General features: G+C 36.7%; 1 protein-coding gene across 4 annotated transcripts in view; it reads left to right on the forward strand.

The window, feature by feature from the left end:
• Nucleotides 1–14957, forward strand: part of LOC114654252 (peroxisome proliferator-activated receptor alpha-like) — a 107688-nt gene that overhangs the window by 7756 nt on the left and 84975 nt on the right. For 2 of the 4 annotated variants that reach the window (XM_028804680.2, XM_051930540.1), the window contains exon 2: nucleotides 8873–9004. The exons of 1 other annotated variant lie outside the window; for it this stretch is intronic. The gene's annotated coding sequence lies outside the window, so the exon portion shown is untranslated. The remainder of the gene's footprint in view (nucleotides 1–8872; nucleotides 9005–14957) is intronic. One more of the 4 variants, XM_051930541.1, reaches the window with a different exon arrangement.

Genomic DNA, 14957 nt, shown 5'->3' on the forward strand with positions numbered 1-14957 from the left:
AATAACAATATATTATTTACCCTGTACAATTTCAGACACCTCACACCCAAACGTACTTGAGCTGGGAGAACTTCAGCTGCGTTGGTGGGGGATGGGATAGCAGGCTGTCTGCTGCCAATGCTGATTGAAACAATGGCAAAACAAAGATGCTGATGATGAGGTGCGAAGGAATTTAAGGTGGCCCGGCACTATGACTTTTTTCATAGGCTTCAGGGATTCTAGTGTTAGTCCTGCATGTGCTGAATGGTAAATTCAATCAGCCTAGTTTAGGATCACTGAAGGCCAGCACTTGGGTGTAAGGTAAGAGGCACATGTGGTGCATGGTGTGCCAATCATTTTCAGGGCTCAGTTGGATAGCCAAGCAGAGACGATTGTACTATTTGCAATCCAGTCACAGTTACATATTAATAAAGTATCTGTTTAGTTTTAATCCTGTTATTTTCTAATGATATTTTGAAGATAATGTGATTTGGTGGCACAGCTGGTAATGTTCACCTGTGGGCTCAGATTGGGAATAGATGTTACTTACTTCATGAAGGACTAAACATATTTTTTTAATTAAGACATGTCACTAGCACATTTTAAGTATTTGGTGTTAAAACAGGTAATAATTCTCAGTTCAACATTCTCAATAATACTGATCAGTCCAGAAATGCGTGACAGGTACATGCAAATCCCATGAGGAAGAGCTCTGCACTACCACTCTGCCTGTTTGTAAAAACATTTGTACTAAAATGTAACCTGAATAAAACTAAATGTGTACCCTATAAGTTTTCTTAATTTCTTGTCGCTTGATCGCAAGTTGCGTACCTTGATCTGTGTCTCAATAGCTGTCACTAGAAGAATGATGCACGCTCGTGCGCAAAATTTTTCTTTTGTAGTTTCAATAAGCTGCTTCATCAAGGAAGAAGCATTGACTCCCTGAAGCAAAAAAAAAAGCTGTTTTGTTTTCTTATACCAGCGTTTTATGAGTGTTACCATTAATTTCAATGGAAGAAGCATTTGGCCAAAAATGATCCAACTGCTGCATGTTGAAGTTTTCTAAACCGTTGGCTTCTAAAATGCTTAGGTGTTTCATTGAATATGGTGGGAAGTAACATTTCAAGCGGAGTGTCAAGGAGCATTCCGGTGTAGTCCTAAAATGCTAAAAAAAAATGCTTAGGTATGAATGGGCCCCAAGAGTTGACTAATCTACTGCTTATGTTTAACGTGAGACTTATTTCTGTATTTTATAGCATTTAGAGATCATTCAGTATTGCTTCTGTATATTGTCTTGTGCTGAACGTGAACATTAAAAATCTGATGGTTGTAACAGAGCAAGATGCAGAAGGCAGGATGATATGGAAGAAAATGATCTGCTGTGGCAACCCCTAACAGGAGCAGCTGAAAAAAAAAGAAGAAGGTTTAGGACAAAACTAAATGAATGGGGACATTACAGATTCTCTGTTTTCTGCCATGGACTAGAGATAGGAAAAATACCCTATTTTGTTTATTTTTCAAATTAAATTCTGAGTAAAAATTAGACAAAATGCCTGCAATGAGCTGTAATGTCATGCATACTTAGTAGTGTTTTTGTACACGTTTTTTTTTTTTTGTTACTGTCTGTCTGATTTCTCATTGTAATACTACATAGACTGAATGGTTGCTTTAGAAACTTCCTGATATGCCAGAATATAAAAAACAAATTCATGCATTGCAGACTACTAAGGAGAAGGTTGTTTAAATTGGTCATGTGCTGATTCCAGTAGGACCTTGAAAAGTACACTGGAGGTCAAAATCTCACTGTTCGCCTGGCTTTACTTTATTGACTGTTCAGTTGAAAGTGCTGAAAGGGACTGCAATAATCTTGGGAAATAATTGAATATATATATTATTATTATTATTTTTTTTTTTTTAATTTGGAAGGAACTATAATGCAGGCTTTAATATTGTATGATATGGCCAGTTTTTAGTGTTTGTTGGAAAACAATGTACAACTTTAACCCTTTTAAACAATTGTTTGGACTGTTACCTGACCATGTACACATTAAAGAGACAATGCCAATAAAATTATTGGAAGTCCTGTTTAAGTTGTTAAAATTTCTAATATGCAGTGGTATTTGTGGATGATCTTTTGGGTTGTGTCTCTAACACTGTCTGTTCATTTGTCACGAAAGCAGTTGGTGCTTTATGCCTTCTATAGCAGCCTGAGTGCTTTTTTAATATTACTACTGCTTGTCAGAAACATTTTTGTCTTCGGTTCAAATAATTTCAGTGTGTATCTTGATTACTGTTTCTTAACTGTGGCAGTAGTTATATCAAAATCGTTTATAGTCCACAATGTCTGATTTAGGTGGCAACAAACACCTTCATTTGAACTGTTCAAAATAATGTTTAATAATGATATTAAAAAAATATGAAATTTTAATTTTTTTTTCTGAATTTCAGGATATAACCTCTCATTGCTCAAGGTTAAAACATACAATATACCTTTTTGTTTTGTGATTCTTTTAGGACCAAATAATATGGTATATTTCAATATGTCATTAAAATGTTTTAATGGTGCCATTGGTGCATTTTAATAAAATTAATAAGAATAGACAGACTGATATTTGCTTATTTTAGCCTTGTCATCTTCATAATATAATTACTGGATAGATTTCATTTAGTGTTCTTTGTTGTATATTAAGCCATAGTTAAGAGCACATCTCATTATATCCATGTATCTTTTGCTTTTGCAACACATTCTTGCATTACTTTCTGTAAATAAGTAACATGTACTCAGTTTGCATAGCATTCAGACATGTGGCCTGACTTTGTGATAACATTGCAAAACTTTGGCTCTTCTTTGATCCATTTATTTACAGTAAGGCAAATGAAAATATGCATGTGTGTTGTGTGAAGTAATCAGATGAGGGTCAAATCATTACTAAATTTAGTTTAAAACATATTAATCTATACATGAAATGCCTAATTCCTTAAAACATGCAAGTAATCTGAACATTCTGAAGTGTTACTATTCTCTTCATGGAGACATGATGGTGTCAGTTTCTTTTATTACTTTAGTCTAATCTAAGTTCACAAGGTTTTAGTGTGTAAAATGTTTTCTCCTCTTTCTTCTTGCAAGCCAAATTGCAAGTACAGTAGATAAATCAGTGTTATTGGCCACCTGTGTTTAAACACCCTTTGCTGATTAGGAAAACTGTTTAAACATTGGCCAGATATCAGTGCTCTATGCCAATTTTTTATCTTACATTTTAAGATAAAAAGTTGATGGTCTCTGTTATTGTATTACATGGGCATTGAGAGGAATAAATGCTTTAAATTGGGGACAGGCACAGGGAGTGAACAGAATGAAAAATACTTTTTTTTTTTCCATTTATCATTTTATTTAATGACAAGTGCAGATTTTATATTTTCATAACTGACTTTATAAAACCTTGCCTTGTAATAGGCTTTCATAATACTTTAATGATGTATCTCAAATGTATATATGAATATTTTATTATTTTTCTCTCTTTGAGGTGAATTGTAATCATAAGCCAGGGTTGGGCATGCATTGGTCAGGCCAACCTGTATGTTCTAATTATCAAAACATGTGGACCTTAATTTTGAGCAGTTACTTTGATCCAGAGGTTTAATCATTAACCAAAGACAGTGTCTTGTGTCATTTCATCATTAATTTTAACTCTTGCTCGTTTATGGTATCACAATTAAGAATGGTAGACTAGTAATAAAGATACCTATTTTTTGTGTATATGTACCCTTTAGAGTATTTCATACAGTTAAATCAGTGGCTTCTTGCTATAGGTACCATTGTAGTAAGAGAAGAATGACTGGGAAGAAGTAAGGCTGCAGTGTACAGTATGTTTTCTTGGTAGTAGTAATAGTATAGTCACATGTGCAGGGTACAATGAAATTCTTACATGTCCAACCATTCTACTTGTTCAGTGGATCCAGATGTTGCACCCTCCAGCCATAAATATTATAGACAGCCAAGTGCCAACTTGGCACACCAAAGCAAATATATTTATATATCCTCACTAGCGCTTAAAGATACTTAGTTCAGCATGAATGTTTATTGTTGGTCATCTGGTCAAACAAGTAAGTCACAGTGTATTATTTTGCTCTAGATAAAGTGTATTCATTTCAAAATATAAAACTAGAAGTGTCTGGTATTGACTTGGTGCATTTTAAAATTACATTTTAATCAGGGAAGTTATACACAAGTATATAAAAACGATGTAGTAAATTTTGTTAATAGTAACAAGTATTCTTGTCAATTTGTTGATTAAGCAGATTATGGAATGTTATAGATAGATAGAAAATTTTACTTATTTGAGTGAAGGTGCACAATAAGAGTATATCAAAAAGAAGACATGCAGCGTTGTTCCTAACAGTGCTCAGTTTAGTCTTCATTCTTTACCCTGCTTCAGCATTTCAGGAGTGTATCCCATATCTGAGCCTGCCTTCTTACATCAGCTTATTGATTCAGTAGGTCTATCTTGAAGTGATGAAACTGGCCCAGCACACCAAAATATATCACACTGGCCATCATAGAGTTATAGTTTTATTCATCATTCATTGTACACCCTTTAGAGATTGATTGTCACCTGATTTTAATGCTCTTGTTTCTTCTCATTCAGAAGACTTGACCTTTAGTAATCCATGGTGGTTTGGAAAACTACGCACTGTTTTTGTAGTCATAATAGTGTTGATGCAAAAGTTAGTATAGTCTCTGATGCAGTGACTGAGTCTCTCAGTATTGTTCCTATGTGACTTGCACATCATTTTCCAGTCTGTCTTTTGGAAGCAGTCATTAGGAACCAATTCAGTCTTCAGGTTCCACTTCCTTACTATCTTGGAGGCAACAGGCTGCCATCTTATAACAAGCTTGTATCTGAGAGTAAGATGAATTAGATTATGGTCAGATAAGCTTGGTGGTGCCAGAAGATTACATGTAAAGGCATCTTTAACATTTGGAAAGAGCAGGTCCAGCTTGTTTGTTCCCTCAGGTGGAACAACAAAACTACTGATTAAAGTTTGTGTTAGTTCCTTTAATACTCATATGGTCGAAGACCCTACATATTATAATTGTAGTATCAGAATGGTTTATCATTAGAGTGTTGGTAAGTGAGTGAAACATATCTATTGCTCAGTCCCTATTTGCAGAGGGAAGAATATAAACATTACTAAGAATGGTGTAATTTGTCTCCCTCAGTAGGTAATGGTGGATAATTCTAACAACCACTCTTTCTATGTCTTGATTACAAATTTTACAAATTTTAATTTTAACATATGCCTGCTTTTACATCATTCCTCATTCGCATAGATAACCAGAGCCACCATCCTGTCTTTTTTTCAGTACAGCACTGGGCCTCTTTCTGCAAAAACAAGATGAAATCTGTCTAGCATTAAAATAACGTCAGGTATATCTGGTTTCAGCCAGCTTTCCTAATACACAAAATGCCACAGTCATTGTATGTGTTGTAACCAGTTACAGTGCATCCGGAAAGTATTCACAGCGCATCACTTTTTGCACCTTTTGTTATGTTACAGCCTTATTCCAAAATGGATTAAATTCATTTTTTTCCTCAGAATTCTACACACAACACCCCATAATGACAACGTGAAAAACGTTTACTTGAGGTTTTTGCAAATTTATTAAAAATAAAAAAACTGAGAAATCACATGTACATAAGTATTCACAGCCTTTGCTCAATACTTTGTTGATGCACCTTTGGCAGCAATTACAGCCTCAAGTCTTTTTGAATATGATGCCACAAGCTTGGCACACCGATCCTTGGCCAGTTTCGCCCATTCCTCTTTGCAGCACCTCTCAAGCTCTATCAGATTGGATAGGAAGCGTCGGTGCACAGCCATTTTAAGATCTCTCCAGAGATGTTCAATCGGATTCAAGTCTGGGCTCTGGCTGGGCCACTCAAGAACATTCACAGAGTTGTCCTGAAGCCACTCCTTTGATATCTTGGCTGTGTGCTTAGGGTCGCTGTCCTGCTGAAAGATGAACTGTCGCCCCAGTCTGAGGTCAAGAGCGCTCTGGAGAAGGTTTTCATCCAGGATGTCTCTATACATTGCTGCAGTCATCTTTCCCTTTATCCCGACTAGTCTCCCAGTCCCTGCCGCTGAAAAACATCCCCACAGCATGATGCTTCCACCACCATACTTCACTGTAGGGATGGTGCCAGGTTTCCTCCAAACGTGATGCCTGGCATTCACACCAAAGAGTTCAATCTTTGTCTCATCAGACCAGAGAATTTTCTTTCTCATGGTCTGAGAGTCCTTCAGGTGCCTTTTGGCAAACTCCAGGCGGGCTGCCATGTGCCTTTTACTAAAGAGTGGCTTCCGTCTGGCCACTCTACCATACAGGCCTGATTGGTGGATTGCTGCAGAGATGGTTGTCCTTCTGGAAGGTTCTCCTCTCTCCACAGAGGACCTCTGGAGCTCTGACAGAGTGACCATCGGGTTCTTGGTCAGCTCCCTGACTAAGGCCCTTCTCCCCCGATCGCTCAGTTTAGATGGCTGGCCAGCTCTAGGAAGAGTCCTGGTGGTTTCAAACTTCTTCCACTTACGGATGATGGAGGCCACTGTGCTCATTGGGACCTTCAAAGCAGCAGAAATTTTTCTGTAACCTTCCCCAGATTTGTGCCTCGAGACAATCCTGTCTCTGAGGTCTACAGACAATTCCTTTGACTTCATGCTTGGTTTGTGCTCTGACATGAACTGTCAACTGTGGGACCTTATATAGACAGGTGTGTGCCTTTCCAAATCATGTCCAATCAACTGAATTTACCACAGGTGGACTCCAATTAAGCTGCAGAAACATCTCAAGGATCATCAGGGGAAACAGGATGCACCTGAGCTCAATTTTTAGCTTCATGGCAAAGGCTGTTAATACTTATGTACATGTGCTTTCTCAATTTTTTTATTTTTAATAAATTTGCAAAAATCTCAAGTAAACGTTTTTCACGTTGTCATTATGTGGTGTTGTGTGTAGAATTCTAAGGAAAAAAAATGAATTTAATCCATTTTGGAATAAGGCTGTAACATAACAAAATGTGGAAAAAGTGATGCGCTGTGAATACTTTCCGGATGCACTGTATAAGAGCAGAGAGTTCATCTATGAACATTGCTCATTATGATGCACATCTTCTAAAAGATGATTAGTAGCTTTTGGTAAAAATAATTAGTTTAGGTAGTGTTCAGATGTTGGTGGCTGTCCCAGTGACTTCTCCCAAATTCACAGTTTGTCCAAAAGGCAGCTGAGATAAGCCAGTACTCAGGGTTGCGATGACAGTGGCAGATCATTATTAAATTTAAAATCCATTTATCTAATCTCTAGTGGATACTATTAGTGACAAGGCAGATGCCATATCAAATCTAATCTTAGCATCAATCAAAACTAGTAACTAGTAAAAAAAGTTCGAACTACAGGGAAAAGTTAATTATTTATCACGTTAAACTGCAAAACTACAAAAAAATAATTTGTAAACATCACTGATGCTTTACAGCTATTGAAAACTTTGTTGAAACTCATGTTGTGTCACTAGCAAGTGTGTTGTTTGCATGTGTCCCAAATGTCTACATAGTTTTTCACCAGATAGTATAGTTTTCTGTTAAATACAGTATGTGTCTTCACATAAGGAGTATTGTTATAAGAATCTGCTAGTATTTTGCCCTTTGAAGGCATTAGTAAACAAATAGCATAATTTCTGGTTCTGATTATTATATGTGCTGATGACGACTGAAGCGACTGAACCAATTACAACCCTCATCATTTATAGTATGGAAGGTGCTGGAGATTCTACCCGCTGTATAAATTGAGAAATTCTTTATTCAAGGGGAGAATTTGGAGTAAACATTCAGTGGTGTGTTGTCATAGAGAGGGAAAAGCACATCAGAATTGAGAAAGACAATGTTAAGAATTTGAATGGTGGGAAAGTAAATGAGGAGTTCAGAACCAGCTTTGGTAAACCCACAGTGAGAGCACAATGCTTGTTTTCATTTTTTATTTATTTTGTCTTACTTTTGCTGATCTCTCTCGTGTGTTTTTTATTTTTTTGATGTTTTGTTCCTCTTTGACATCATTCTGGATGAATAGAACCCCATGATGGGGTCACTGTCCTCTTAAGAATAGAATCTTCTAGCAGATTTGTCAGCACTTTATTTTTTTTCTTCTTCAGTACTGGTGCCACCCTTATTAATGATAAAAGCACAATACTTTTAATTAACAGATATTTGGGTCATAATACGACATTTTGCACTGTTGCATTTTGTTTCTTAATATTTTGTAGTATACTGTATTAAATATTGTGACTTGATTCTGTGAGCTGTTTAAGTTCATTCCCTGTTTTGACTGAAAATCTTATACCTATCATCAAAAGTGTCAAACTGTTAATTTGAGAACCCTCAGCCAATTCCGTCACACTTTTTTTTCATAGTGAAAAGGGATTTCAAGTGTCTCGGCCTTCTCCATGTTAAGACTCATAACGTTTATTTATATTTCATAGTACATAAGACACATTAGTAAATAATAAGACGTTTGCGCTTGGTGAGTGTTTGCAGTAGAGATGTTAACCAATAAATGAGATCAAAATGGTTCTGATTTATTTAAAAAATTGTTTAAATATATGTAAAAGCAAGTTTAAAATTGTTTGGGTTACATTCATGAATGTTGCCATGAGTTACACATAGACATTCTTGCTGTTTTCTCCAAAAAAGTATTAAACTTTCAGATGCAAACAAATGGGACAGTATTTAGCTCTCAAAAATAATATTTTATTTAATTAATGAGGGGGGGGGGCGTGGTAAGTACTGTGATCCTTCACTTCCACTTATTTTAATGATATTATCCTCCTTTTCTTTTCCTGCTCAGACAGACGTGAAGTTTGGGCAGTCAGGGTGAGAGCATGCAAAAATCTGGAGGACTGAAAACCCAGGCAGATATGAAGAGCAGTTTCGGCTGATGCTTCATGGTTGTCAGCTTTCTCTTACACTGCATCAGTTGGTCAGTATTAAATTCATTATAAAGCAGCCTTTGAGCACTTCTGTCAGCTGAAGTTGAAGAAATAGACCTAGCTTACTGGATTACTTTATTTTTATCATGATGTTTCTTGCAATTGCATGTTTCATATTAAGCTCTTTTGTCAGTGTGAAAACCTTAATTGACCCAATAGACCCAATAGACTTAGCCATTAGGACAGCGTAAAAAAATATTGATTTTCTAATTAATTGTTATTTTTCGTTTAGTGATTCAAAATTGATTCTTAAAGTCTCAAGATCGATTTTGTGAATCTCTATCCTGCTGAAATACTACATATGTAGAGTTTTGCTTTTCTTCATTTTTATCCTCTGATCCAATAGATGATGATAATGTGCCTGTTAAGGCTTTCTATGGAATAAAGAACTTTACTGCCTCTCATAAAATGGTGTTTCCATTTTAACTGAAATTGGCGTCTCTCGACACTTAAATCAGATGAGTGGACAGCTGAACATACAGGGCAGCAGATTCCTATGTGACAGTCGCACATTAAAAACAACGGCGCACCTTTGGCGGATGTATTGCAGACGAACACAGTGCATGCCAGTCACACTGGGAGAAATCTCGTTACCTATAGACCGGGCTACTGAGATGATTTCCTGTTGTTCCAAAAACCTTTCTAGCATTTTCAATGTACTGTTCCATTGCATGACCACATAAATCCCAAGTTTGTGTATTGCCAAGTCCAATAAACATTGCTTCTCTTTAAGCATGTGGCTATTTGTACTGCTACTATGGAAAAAGCAAGCGGGCAATTGTTGTAATTTTCATTGCAGCATGCAATACAAAAGTGAGCATGTGTTCAAAGCAGCCAACTTGAAGTAGCTTTGTAATAGCTATGTTATCAGTTTTGATGGCTAGTTCTTCTTCTTTTATGTTCCGTTTATTCAATGCTGCTGTCAACAAGCATCAGCTCTAGATTCTCATTTTAAAATGCTTGCTATTTGTCAGAGGATTGTGAGGACACATTTTTGAGACTGTTTAACAAGACTGCTACAAGTGAGCAACTGAAGAATTGCAGACAGACATGAGTCTTCCAGCCTCTCTGTAATTTCGACTAATGCAAGTTTATTTTAAATGTCCAATATGGGAATAAATTTGGCAAAGAGTTTAGTTGAAGGGTGTCTACATGGAGATTCAGAACACACAAATGCATTATTTAACAACATTTATTATTTAAGCAATTATGAAAGATCAGACTCGACCCAGACAGACATGGAGTCCAAATGTCCAAAACACACACAGTTTGTTTTTCTAACAACACACACAGTGCACAAATTGCCACAGTACAGCTCTGTCCTTTCGTCCTCCTTCCTTCAGCCGCCTCCACTCCTCTCTTGCAAGCTCCATCTACTGCCACCCGTCTCTGGCTCCCCAAATAGAGTGAGGCGGCCCCTTTTATCCCGCTCCAGATGGGCTCCATTACTCTTCCGGCAGCACTTCCTAGTGTGGTGGAAGTGCTGTTGTCTTTGGACCTCCATAGGGCTGAGCTTTCCAGCTCCGTATCTGTGGTCCTGATGGAATCCAGGGGGGCTGCCCTCTTTTGTCCAGGGGAATATATTGCCCCTCTCCCGGACCTTCCCTGTTCCAGGCTTCCCGGTGGGCAAGGTCCCTGGTCGTCTGCCACACAATATGATTATTTTATAATAATATTATGCACAAGATGATATAGATGTTTTATAAAGTAGATGCCATTGCATTGTATTAAAACAAGGAGCCCCCTTATAATATGTGTGGATTCTGATGTGGTGATACACATGTTAGTTAAATTAAGGTGAATTTTGAAGGAGTGCGTGTTGTGATGTGAAATTTTGCATACAAGTTGATAAATATTTTGTACGTCTTTATTTGTAACTTAGACAAAGCAGTGCAATATTAGGGTTACATTATTGATAATAACAGCAATGGTTTGATGGTAAGAACCCCTTCCCCAATTTTAGGGTAATTTTACGACATAGTGCCTCAAACAAGTTTGGTAAGTGTTTCTCTGCTAAAGTCTCCATCATCCCCCACAGGAAAGCCAGACTGCCTAACTGCCAAGCTTTACCTTAACATATGGTTTTGTGGGCAGGTGTGAAGGTATTCTGTGCCCCATTGGTTTGAAGTATGGATGTTTGGAATTGGCTTGTATCAGAAGCCTTTAAGTACCACGACACCCTATTGGCTCTTGGGGTTGGACTGAAAATCTAAAAATTTGCTTGCTTTACCTCACCCTCTGTCTCTTACGAAACTGATGAAAGACCATCTCACACCATGAACTGAAAAGAACTACACAAAGAAGAGCACAGCTCGGCAGCCATATTGAGACTGAAGAAAGCTGACCACAAAATGATGCCTTAACTAGAGACATTTTAAGTAACTAACAAGTCTATGTGCTGCCTGAAACTAGACATCACCATTTATCATGTTTTATGTTTGCCAATATTCAAGTGTACTTTGCATATTGTTATTATTTATGAATATTATCAATAATACATTGTTTAAATTTTAACTTAACTCCTGCTTGTCTTTTACTATGCCTATTTGCCTGAGATTATACAGTAGATGTAGAAGGTGGGGAGAAGTTATATGGTACAATACCTTACCTTACAATACCTTATAAACAGTGGTAAGTCTGTGAGATTTGAGGCATTCTGACAAAGGCTACATATTAATAATACAAAAGGGGAAAGTAGAGTAAAATATTAGTCTACCAAGACAAAACAGTGCGGTGCTGTGAAAAAGTTTTATTTTTTTAAATATATTTATGGTATTTTGCTCCACTTCTTGTAAATATTAAGTATTTCTTCTTAAATGTCATTCCATGCTCCTGCATATGTTATGAAGTCACTATGTAGACACACTTCAAATGAAGTGCTATTGAAAATTGTCACATTATATTAATGTTCTCTATGCATGGTTAAGTAATTTCTAAAAAAAAAAAAAAAAAAAAAGCCACCTCTATGGCTAATTGTGAAAATTGGAACATTGTGAATCAGAATCAAATTGAATCAGGACATCAGTGCTGATACCCAGCCCTATTAGCCATAGACAAAGCATTTGGGTCCCAGCTGCATTTTAGTCCACACAATCTAGTGGATCATCTGTTCTGTAGTCAAAAATATGGAAAAAAAAAACTTAACAGATCTCAGTGTTCTTTTCAGGTTGTCGCTTTTGTGCTATGCGTCAGTCAAGTGAACGTTCTCAGATAGTAATCTTGGGCTCAAAATGTCTGATAGGCACTTATGAAACCTTTTACTATTTTTGTATGTGCTTATAATTCACTTTATTTATTGTTTCAAAATAAAACAAAAGGTCATTGATAGATATTGTGATACTTGTTTATATAGATATACTTTATTATGCTTTGTAAAGTGGTGTATATTAAAATTAGCATGTTAAAGTAAAATACAGGCGGCGATGCAAGTCAAGTGTAAATACCCATGTTTTGAAATAAAAGTATTTACTATTCTGATGTTTAATTGCTCTGTAGTTCTGTTTTTTTTCATTTGTGATTTGATTGTGTATGAATACCTTATTCATTTCATATTTTGGAAGCATTGGCTGAGTAATATTTTTGAAACCTTAATATTTTTAAAAAGTAAATGCACTGTATTTTGGATTCCTACATTTTCCTGTGTTTAATTGGCTTAAGTGGCTCTTCAGTTATTTATTGATTTTTTTTTTTGCCTAGAACTCTTCATAACCAGTCTTTGTATCTAAATCAGCATTGGATTATTGTATTGGGAATGTACTTTCAAAAGCTACCTCAATTTTAACCTTTTCTACACTGCTTCTGGGGGCTTCATTTTGTTCTTTATGTGGTCTGTCTCTCTTGGCATGTCAGAGGAAAAAGGGGCCTCATGAATAACGCCGTGCCTAGAACTCACACTATAACATGGCATAAGCAAAAAAGCGGAAATGTTCATACACACAAAAAAATCCAGATGCATAAATCTGTGTGAACGTCAACTTCCACATACTTTTCACCCTGACCAGGATTTATGTAGTGGAAGAAACGCATGTGCACGCGCCTGCTATTATGCCTCTTTGAATATGCAAATCAATATAAAAAGCCCTTAAGCTCAGCATTCTGTGAAAAGGCAATGGCAAAAGCATGGGGGGAAATAGAATAATTTCAGCGAATACCAAGTGGAGGCAATGAAAAACGTCCTATTTGTTGGTTTAAAAGGTGGTATAAACAACTAAAGGAAGATGATCGAGTCACATAGAGTGTCGGAGAAACTCGAAAGCTCAAGTTCACAAAGTCGCACAGTGCCTGAAATAAAAAAAGAAGCGGAGAGGATATCAAAGTCGCTGTGAAAAGGCGGTCATAGTCCACCGCCTGAGTTTCATATGAAAGCTTATTAGGGTACACAGAATAGGCACACAGTGGGGGAAAAAAGCACGAAATGTCAACTTTAATCTCGAAATTTCCACTTTAATCACAAAGTTTATTTTGTCATTAAAATAGAACATCATAAACTTCATCTTAAAATCGTTTAATTTACTAGTTTTTCAAATCCCATTGTAACTAAAGTAGCACGTTAAATGCTTTTTTTTGTATTTGATCTTCTGTGTGCTCTATGTGTGTGAATCACTACATGTTTCTTAAACCGGCTTTCTCTTTCTCCAACAGGACACAGAATCCATTACATTCGTGATATTACAGCTCTCTGAATAATTAAAATACTGAGATGTATACTTTATCATTTTCATGATGATAGGAGTTAAAGCATGTTATTAAACATGGGAACACGGTGGCACAGGGATTGTTCATGCCTCACACAGGATGCTTGCTGCGCCATGCGCGACCTTCGATGAAATAATTTATTGTAGCAGTACTGTCTCTTTCAAACGTACTAACCCCCTATTCCTGTCCTTATTTTTCTTTCTCCAAATACCCAATCGCCACACAATCAGCTCTGTAATAGATGTTAAGCCATCAATAAGCTTAGAACGCCAATTCTTCAAAACTTTTAAGAAACGTTGAAATATCTTCGTAGTACGTGTTTTAATTATTCTATCCATCTATCCTTCCAGTGTCGCGCCAGCACTAGAAAGAATACAGCGCGAGGCAGGAACAATCCGTAAATGGAGCGCTAGATCCTTGCTAGCGCAGTGACACCGTGTCCTCACATGTTTAATTATTAACAATATAGATTATTTAAATGAAGTTAAAGTTTTATCTATATAATATAATAAACATATTTTGCTGCATTTCATCTTAAAAATTATATTGTCATCATATGTAAATACGTGCTTTATAAAGTGGCTCAGGTTGTGCAATATTATAACTGTATCGCAAGTTTACATTGAGATAATTGTACTTATAAGTCCAAATAGCTCTACAGGGAGCACTTGATGGACTGATTGAGTGCATTTATAGTTCTTGGGATGAAACTGTTTCTGAACTGCGAGGTCCGTACAGGAAAGGCTTTGAAGCATTTGCCGTGTGAGAGCAGTTCAAATAGGTAGCATGGCTGAGGCAGCATGTGCTTGATGCTGTATACCGATAATTCTCTGCTGTAGATCTGTGACTCCCCACTCGGATATAGTGATATAAATACTCTGAGTGGTGCAGTGAGAGTAATATGGAAAAAGATGATCCGCTGTAGCAACCCCTAATGGGAGCAGCTGTAAGAAGAAAAAGAAGGTGCCGTGAAAGTAACAACGCTAAAGCAGCTGTGGTATTTGGAATACTTTGGCTATTCCCTGGAATATTATATTGTTACAGGTTAATTACAATCAGATGCATTAAACTAATTAACAATATGCAGTTAGTTTCGGTGTATATGATAAAACAGCGTCAGGAATGTGGATGTAAAAAAGAAAGTATAACCACACAGGAACAGTAGCACTGCTTTGACGCTGGGTGTCGCCAGTCTGCAAAACTGAGAGAAGAACTTGCGTACGCCAGGGTTGGAGCTACTGTGGAAAT

Source organism: Erpetoichthys calabaricus, chromosome 1 (assembly GCF_900747795.2).
Source record: "Erpetoichthys calabaricus chromosome 1, fErpCal1.3, whole genome shotgun sequence".
NCBI lineage: Eukaryota > Metazoa > Chordata > Cladistia > Polypteriformes > Polypteridae > Erpetoichthys > Erpetoichthys calabaricus.